Below are 9,406 nucleotides of genomic sequence, written 5' to 3' on the forward strand. Positions count from 1 at the left end.
AGCAACATAAATTCACTAATTATGTTTAAAATAATAGTAAATATAGATTTACTTTAAAATAAATATATCTTTTTAAAACAAGTTACTCCAAAAATGATATTTGTAAACATATCTTAAAAATATAAATCTAAACTAAAAAATAAAAAATACGAAGAAGAAAGTATGCAAAATAAATTAAAAATGGATAATCAATAAAAAGAAACATGTTAAAAAAATAAATAAAAATATTTTATATTAACTAAGCATTGAAATGTAAAATGGTGTGAGAAATTGAGTCAGTGTGACTTAATTATATAAAAACTCAGTTAATTTTAATTATAGATAAATTATAGATATAAATTAATTAAAAAATATAGTGAGAAAATATAGTGTTTTGATAAAAAAATATATTTATTTTGATCATATGTCACATATGAATATTTAACATTTTTTTCATATCTCACTCAATTTCTTCCACTCTCTTGCTATATCTCTATCTCTTTATACCAAAAAAATCAAAATCTTATGTTAAGCGTATTGTTGTTTTTAGATATTTTTAACGCATATAGTGATATTTCTCGGTTGAGTGAATGAAATAAAGAACTAAGAAAATAGCAAAAGATTCTGGTTTGTTTATTGAAGCAAGAGCATGAGATAAGAATAAAGAGAGATAGGAGAATGTATTTTTGGAATTAAAATTCCATTGGTGGAATGGATAAGAATTGGATTCTAGTTCGGTGTTGTGATGTGTATGTTAGATAACGACTCTTGTTTTGTCTTCTCCTCAAGTGGCTTTTTCGGACATTACAAAATACAAATCTATATTATTTTCATGTAAAGGGGAATAATGATCCCATGTAGTACTATTTTTCTTTTCATATTTGCCTAGATTGTGGGTTATGCATGTTAATCATTTCATCAAAATTTAAAATATGACATTTTATTTTCCTTACATCATGCATTAAAATGTGAGTCGTTCCATTTTTTATTGGATAGTTGACATTATGTGATTTTTTTTAAATAATCATATTTTTTAAAATAAATTCTAAAATAATTATATTTTAAAAAAATATCAAACTAACCATGTCCAACCGTAGATTCTAAAAAAATTAACTATTTGTCATCCATGTCCAACCATAGATCCTAAAGATATCAGCTTTGTTTTTTAACTATTATAGCTAATTATTTCCGAAGTACTACTTGAATATATTCTCATTTTCAGTTGCAAGTAATAAAAACCGATGAACAATAAAGAACCATAGCTTATCAAAGAAAGCATCATCGCAATCTCCAAAATAGTAAATTTTGTTGATGTAACAAACAGCGTACAAATGCGATGCAATATTCCTTTCATACATTGTTCAAATTGTAAGAAGAATTGAAATATGTATAAAGTATTGAAACAAAATCTATAATGTCGGAAAAACATCAAAGAATGATGTAAAGAGAAAAACAAAATATACGTAGTAACTGTAATCTTCAAGCAAAAAATATCGAAATAACACAAACTAGGAAGTATACTGATAAAAAGCCGAAGACATCGGTAATATTTATTTTACCCGCTTTTAGGGTGTCCTTGGTTAATAAAAGGAAGATGAAGTTAGTTGATATAATGAGAGTTAGTTAGTTTGTAACTAACTTGAATGGCTTAAAATTATTTATAGGTCGTGTATGATTCTCCAATAACTTATAGTCATGACAAAGTTTTAAGGATGTGAAGTCCTATGCTTGAAAATAATATGATGATTAATTCCAGGCATTTTACATTGCTCTCATATAATGATGTTTAACTATGAGCTTAGAAACTTACATATAGAATCTTGGACTCCAAATAGCTACCCTATTCTGGTGCATCCAAGTATCTACTGAAATATAAGTAGTACACATTCATTTGATTTACTTATTATTCCTCTTGTTTGGATAAATTTATCTGTTGAGGTAAAGCTTTAGTGAGCTTTTTGTTGGCATTATGAAACAGATCGATTATGAAATTTTTTATATCTTTTTATTATTTTAACTTGTAAAAGTTATGTGTACTACGTGCTGCTTTTAGGAGATAGATACTCGAATCATTATTTCACTACTAGCCTTATAATAAGAATGTGTAGACATGCGCTAACATCCGGGATTTGTAAATTGCATTTAAGAATGTACTACTATTAGTACTTATTCTTTGAGCTTCTATGAGTATCTAACTTTTCTATTTAATGCCATAAATTTAAGAACAAATTCGCAAAAATTAAGGTTTAATAACGATAACTCATACAGAGTGACAATGAGAACAAATTAACTTATTCCATTATTAAAAAATGAATGGATCGTAACGAAAATTCCAGTGTTGCTTTCGAAATACGTAAAGTAAAGAAGTAATAGATAGAAGTTAGGGTTTTGTGTACCTTCAAGAAGTTTCTGGCACGACAGTTCAATCGTGAGGGCTGGCCGTTGGATTTATCAGCGGTGATGCCGGAAGTTCAACGGTGCTTTTGGTTGTTGCCGTCACCGGAGAAAATGAAAGAAACGGAAATCGTGAATGTTCACAGGATCGTTGTTGATGGTGGTTCACGTGGGAGATGAAGGTTTATGTCATAGTGAGAAGTGAGTTGCGTTACATGGTTTTTGTTGCTTGTAGAAGAGAGGTGGGTTCATGTGACTTTTTGCATGAGGTTGTTTATGTGGTCAAGAGGAAAGAGTATTATGAGTTGTTGTTCATGGAGTTTTCAGGGAGAAATAAGGAGATGATGGTGATGTGTAGAAAATGTAATATGTTGGTATGGTTTGTTGATGAAGGTGATAGATGAAGAAAAAGAAGAAGAAAAGAGATGCAGGTTGTTATGTTGTATTATGTTGATAGAAGATGATGGATTGTGATATGGTAAGTGATGATACGAGGAAAATGGTGATGATGTTGGATGGTTGATCAGTGCATTTTGAGGCACCTTCTTCTACTATTGTACTTATGCAAATCTATAGTTTATTATATTATTTTTTCTATTTTAGTGTGTTTTAATATTTAAGTTTATTTTTGCCTTTGTTTTATTTTCATACTTTATTTTCAGCATAAATAGTTATTTGATACCTTATCACTATGCAGATCATAACTTGAGCTACGAGAATTAGATTGATGCGTTCTGATATGCGTTGGAAAGTCTAGAGAAAGAGCTACAAGTTGCATGCTGAAGTCAAAAGTTGATTCTAAGTGAAGGAGGGTCTAATAATTCGTTGAAGTTCCAGACTTAATTAAAATAGTTAGTTTGGGCCAGTTTTTGTAATTTTCGGGCCGGATCCTATAAGGCCCCAAATTTGTCTTTTATCATATTAGGTCTTTCACTACTATAGTAATCCTAATTCTGAATTTTGATGATACAATATTGCTTAGAAGATTTCATTGAGAGCTAATTCCCAAATAGTTGATTTGTTGTATTCGAATTCCACTTTGAGGTTTTTATTAATTTCAGTTTAATTTCAATTTCTTTTCAATTTTTCTTATAAATTCGATTACTTTCGTTGGCTTAATTCGATTGTTTCTTATAGGATAGAGTTGATTAAATTTGATTGTTTGTATGATCCTTAACTATAATCACGTTAGCATAGTTTTTTCGTTCTCGTGTTTGATTAAGTCGCGTTTACTTAATTCGTGTCTTCTTAAATCTATTTGCTTAATTCGGAAATTAGGAACATACATCATATAATACCAATTTGCATTTGTCAGTGGGTATTGTAATCGAATGGGATTGAATCCGCTAAGGAATTGAAATTATAAGAATCGATGATAAGTCGGAAATCGATACAATAGATTAGCTTATTTATCAATTTTGTTTTTACCTTTAATCATCTTCAATTTAAGTTTTGAACCTTAAAAAAACATTCTTTTCATTTGTTTGGTTATTGTAGGTGTTTAATTGGCTGCATTGTATGGTAAAACACTAGCTGGATTCTAATGTCTTGACTGATGTCATGACATGCTGTGGAGATGTTTGTTTGACTGCATTGTATGTTAGAATATCTAGTTGTACTCTGATGTCTTGGCTGATGTCATGACATTCTGAGTAGTGTACTGCAGGATTAGCTAATACAGGATTTATTGAATGTCAAACTGGATGTTATGACATTCGTCCCTGTCAGCAGATACTGAGGAATAGAACAGGTGGTGTTCTACTATAACTCAGTATTTATTATCAGTCTGCCTATCAAGAGGATAACAGACCTGATGTAAGTCTCTATGTGTGAATGTCAAATTGGACGTTTTGACATTTATTATTGTACGCTGATACTGAAGCATGGACAGATTGATTCTGTACAGTACAGCAAATTGTACAGTCTGTTTTCAAGAAAAATAGACTTAGCATATGGTCCTTGATTTGGATGTCAAACTGAATGTTGTGACATTCATTCCTGACAGCGTATGCTATATTGTAGGTTGTTTAGTTTTTCTTTTTCAGCATTTTTCTCAGGCTATTCTTCAGGGATTCAACAGCTAAGAGAAAATTCAGGAAACCAACAACCAAGCTACAATTAATGAACCTAACAAATAGCCTATTTGTTAGTAACCTAGATGTGGAATTTAGGGGAACTCGCGTGACCTTAATTTCAGGAAAATACAAGTACAAGGCCCAAGTGCTGCAATATAAAAGGATGGCAATCCTTCATTCAGAGCTGGGGATTTTGAGGCGTGAAGATTTAGTGTGTCCATCATACTTCACTGCTGTATTTTTGTGAGTCTTGTATTAGACGTATCTTATAAGCCAGGCTATTATCACATAGATGATAGCAACGGTATAGGATGTTCATTGAGTTGTAAGTGTTGTGTCACTCTAAGCTTTTAAGCGTGAATGCTGTGTATCTTGATTAAAGCTGTTAAGCACAATCAAGAGTTGTTTGAAGTGTGACTTCAGAATTGTCTTTAATATTGATTAAAGGTAGTAATCACTGCGGTGATTGAGGGGGAGTGAGTAGGAACTCTGATCTTAGTGTAAGATTGAAATTGCATTGGGTAGGTATTAAGTGATAGGGTTAAATAGTTGGTTTAAGGTCTGAATTAATACTACTAATAGTGGATTTCCTCCCTGGCTTGGTAGCCCCCAGACGTAGGTCATGTTGGACTGAACTGGGTAAACAATTACTTGTGTTATTTACTGTACTTACTTTTAAGTTCTGCATAATTCTTGTCTGTGCAGAATTGGATGTCAGAACAACCCGTGTGACATCGAAAGTCTGATAACTAGAATTTCAATTGGCACCGGAGCAGGCACCCTGCCTGTTAATTTCTGGGTGAGATCTAGGGAAGTTACTTTCTAGTACCATGGACAAGGATATAGGACTCTCAAATAGACCACCCATGCTGGATGGTTTTAACTATGATGACTGGAAGCCTCGTATGATAGCCTTCTTAAGGTCTCTAGATAGCAAAGTCTGGAGAGCTGTCAACAAAGGATGGGAACATCCAACGAAGACAGGTGAAGATGGAGGCAGTGTGCAGATTCCTGAAGAAGAGTGGGATAAGGAGCAAGAGGCATTGGCCCTTGGAAATTCTAAGGCCTTGAATGCATTGTTCAATGGAATCAGTAAGAACATCTTCAGACTGGTGCACCATTGTGAGCTGGCTAAGGAAGTTTGGGATACCCTCAAGATAACTCATGAAGGTACCTCCAAGGTGAAGATGTCCAAACTTCAGATGCTGACCACCAAGTTTGAAAATCTGAGGATGAAAGAGGATGAGACTATTCATGACTTTCACATGAATATTCTTGAGATTGCAAACAGCTCTGGTGGCTTAGGTGAGAAAATGGCTGAAGAGAAACTTGTAAGAAAGATTCTCAGGTCATTACCTAAGAGATTTGCCATGAAGGTCACTGCAATAGAAGAAGCTCAAGATATCTGCAACATGAAGGTGGATGAGCTCATTGGTTCTCTCCAAACCTTTGAAATGGGCTTGTGTGAGAATGTTGAAAAGAAGAACAAAAGCATAGCTTTTATATCAAATACTGAAGAGAATTCAGAAGAAGGAAACTTTGGGGGAAATGAAAGCATTTCTGAAGCCATAGTCATGCTTGGAAGACAGTTCAACAAGTTCATAAAGAAGGTTGATCAACAGGGTAGACCTAATGTCAAGAACTCTTCATATGACATCAGTAGAAAGTCAAAATATGAAGAAAAGGTCACTCATGGCAAGGGAATCCAGTGCCATGGATGTGAAGGTTATGGTCATATTAAAGTTGAATGCCCTACCTTCCTCAAGATGCAAAAGAAAGGGCTAGCTGCCACCTGGTCTGAAGAAGACTCTGAGAGTGAATCTGAAGGAGAATCTGCTAAACATGTCATTGCTCTGACCAGTGTCTGTGCCTTAGAGGATAACTCAAGCGGAGATGAGCTTACCTTGGATGAACTTGCTGTATCATATAAAGAGTTATGTGTTAAAAGTGCAGAAGTATGTATCCAAGGAGAAAAGCAGAAGAAACTCATCAAAGAGCTGGAAGCTGAGAAACAGAAGCAGCTGAAAGTCATAGATGGTCTGAATGGTGAGATTTCTTTGTTGACGGCTAAGCTAGAACAAATGACCAAATCCATCAGAATGTTGAACAAAGGAACTGACACCTTGGAAGAGATTCTAAAGGTAGGACAGAAGTCAGGAATCATGTCTGGTTTAGGTTTTGCTAAGAAATCTCCATCTGAACTCAAAAGATCTAAGGTTGAAGTTCAGAAATTCAAGCAGAAGTCACAACCGATGTCTCAACATCAGAGAACCAGAATGAGCAACCATCAGAAGAAGAAATTTCAGAGATGGAGATGTCATTACTGTGGTAGATTTGGTCACATAAAACCCTTCTGCTACAGGCTGCATGGTTATCCCAACCAGACTACCCAAGTCAGACCTAAGGAGAAGGCGTCTAAGCTTAATGCCCCCATTAAGAAACAAAAATGGGCTGAAAATCAGACACCTCAAGTCAGACCTAAGCAGCAGGCATCTAAGCTCAATCCCTCCCTTGAGAATCAACAATGTGTTGCTAAATTAGCTCACACATCTCCAAGGGCACCTACCAGACAAGACTGGTACCTTGATAGTGGCTGCTCAAGACATATGACTGGGATGAGCAACTTATCGGTGGATCTACAACCCCATGCCACCAAGTATGTGACATTTGGTGATGGTGCTAAAGGAGAAGTCAAGGGTGTTGGTAAGCTGGAGTGTCCTGGAGTTCCAAAACTGAGTAATGTGTTGTTAGTAAGAGGACTAACTGCTAATCTCATCAGCATAAGCCAGCTATGTGACCAAGGATTCAATGTGAAATACACTATGGGAGGATGTGTGGTGTTGAATGGATGCAATCAGGAAGTAATGAGAGGAGCCAGATCCAAAGATAACTGTTATCTATGGAAATCTAAAGACTCACTCTACTCCTCCAAGTGCCCCTTAGCCAAGGGAGAGCTGGAAGTGAAGCTGGGACATGGAAGAATTAGGCAACTTCATTTAAAAGGAATGAAGAACATCATATCCAAGGGAGCAATTAGAGGAATCCCTAATCTGCCTGTGGATAAGAAAACAGACTGTGGAAAATGTCTGATTGAAAGCTGTGAGTCATTGTCACCTATTGGTCATCATACAAATGGTGTAGTAGCAAGGCATAAACAGATGAAACTAATGCAGACTGAGTACAATGTCACTCAGAATGTCATGACATTGGATGCTACTCAGTTTGACAATGGTGGGGGCAAAGAGGGAATGTGCTCTTCTGAGAAGTTGTAGCAACTAATTATGTTAGTTAGCTACTGTTTAGTAAGTCAACTTATTAAACAATTAAAAGTGCACTCTGAGTGGTCAAAAATTAATAGACATTACTCGTGCAACAAGCGTTCCCTATTCCATATGTATTGTTTAATATCTCTGCCTATTAAACAATTGGAAGTGTTCTCTGATTGGTCAACAGATCATAACTATGTCACTTGCAACAAGTGTGGCAACAAGAGGTTAAGGAGATATCCTACCTTGAGGCAGCCTATACTCCTGCAGGAGTTCAAGGACAATGTTCATGCAGGAGTAGTTCTGGATGTCAGACACAAAGTCATGGCATCTGATATGGTGGTACCTACTGTAAAGCAAGAGTGTGTGACTACTTGATCAAAGCTGTGAAGCAAGATCAAGTGGGTGTTGACTTGGTTGAAACTGTGAAGTAAAACCAAGTTTGTAATTCTATCATTTGTGTAATTCTGTTTATGCTATGTGGATCTGTAATTTAAAGTGTTGCTTTGGCAACATTTTTGACAAAAAGGGGGAGTAACAACAGGTGATACCCCAGGACAACAGATTGTTTTGCTTATTGCTAAACAGATATTCAGGACAGATTCAAGATCCCCTACTATGCAGCTGATGTTCCACTTCTAATGAGTGTGAGTGTGTGTGTGTGTGTGTGTGCTGCAATTAGAAGTTTTTATTTAACTTCTGTATGTGTGCTGTTTTGTGAAGTTTTTATTTAACTTCCATGTGTGTGAGTGTGTTGCCACTTTGAGTGTATTAGCTAGGTTAATTTCCTGCTAGATGTGAGATTTCCGCTGCTATGGACTCTGTTGTGAGACCAAAGTGTTTTAGCCAAAAATTTGCCAAAGGGGGAGTTTGTAGGTGTTTAATTGGCTGCATTGTATGGTAAAACACTAGCTGGATTCTAATGTCTTGACTGATGTCATGACATGCTGTTGAGATGTTTGTTTGACTGCATTTTATGTTAGAATATCTAGCTGTACTCTGATGTCTTGGCTGATGTCATGACATTCTGAGTAGTGTACTGCAGGATTAGCTAATACAGGATTTATTGAATGTCAAACTGGATGTTATGACATTCGTCCCTGTCAGCAGATACTGAGGAATAGAACAGGTGGTATTCTACTATAACTCGGTATTTATTATCAGTCTGCCTATCAAGAGGATAACAGACCTGATGTAAGTCTCTATGTGTGAATGTCAAATTGGACGTTTTGACATTTATTATTGTACGCTGATACTGAAGCATAGACAGATTGATTCTGTACAGTACAGCAAATTGTACAGTCTATTTTCAGGAAAAACAGACTTAGCATATGGTCCTTGTAAGACCCCAATTTTTGTCCCTAAGATCCCTCATCATATCATATCATATCACATCATTACATTGCCTCAAGGATCATTGTGCACCCTTTGCCTCCTTCCTTGTGGGTGGGTTATCTTTTGAGAGTGGCTCTTGATCACCAGGCATGTTTTGCATTTGTATATCATTGCTTTTCATTTGTTTACTAACCAAAAGTACAAAAATATGTCATCTAACCTTGTTACTTGCAGATGAAGCAACATTAGGTCAAGACAGTCAAGGCAGTCAATGCATTCCAATGAGCAGTATATGGTGGCCATTCTGAAGAATTTGGGCACCATGATCATTCACTAGAGTTCATATGAGTTGTGATA

The sequence above is a fragment of the Lathyrus oleraceus genome, chromosome 2 (assembly GCF_024323335.1).
Source record: "Lathyrus oleraceus cultivar Zhongwan6 chromosome 2, CAAS_Psat_ZW6_1.0, whole genome shotgun sequence".
NCBI classification, from domain to species: Eukaryota; Viridiplantae; Streptophyta; class Magnoliopsida; order Fabales; family Fabaceae; genus Lathyrus; species Lathyrus oleraceus.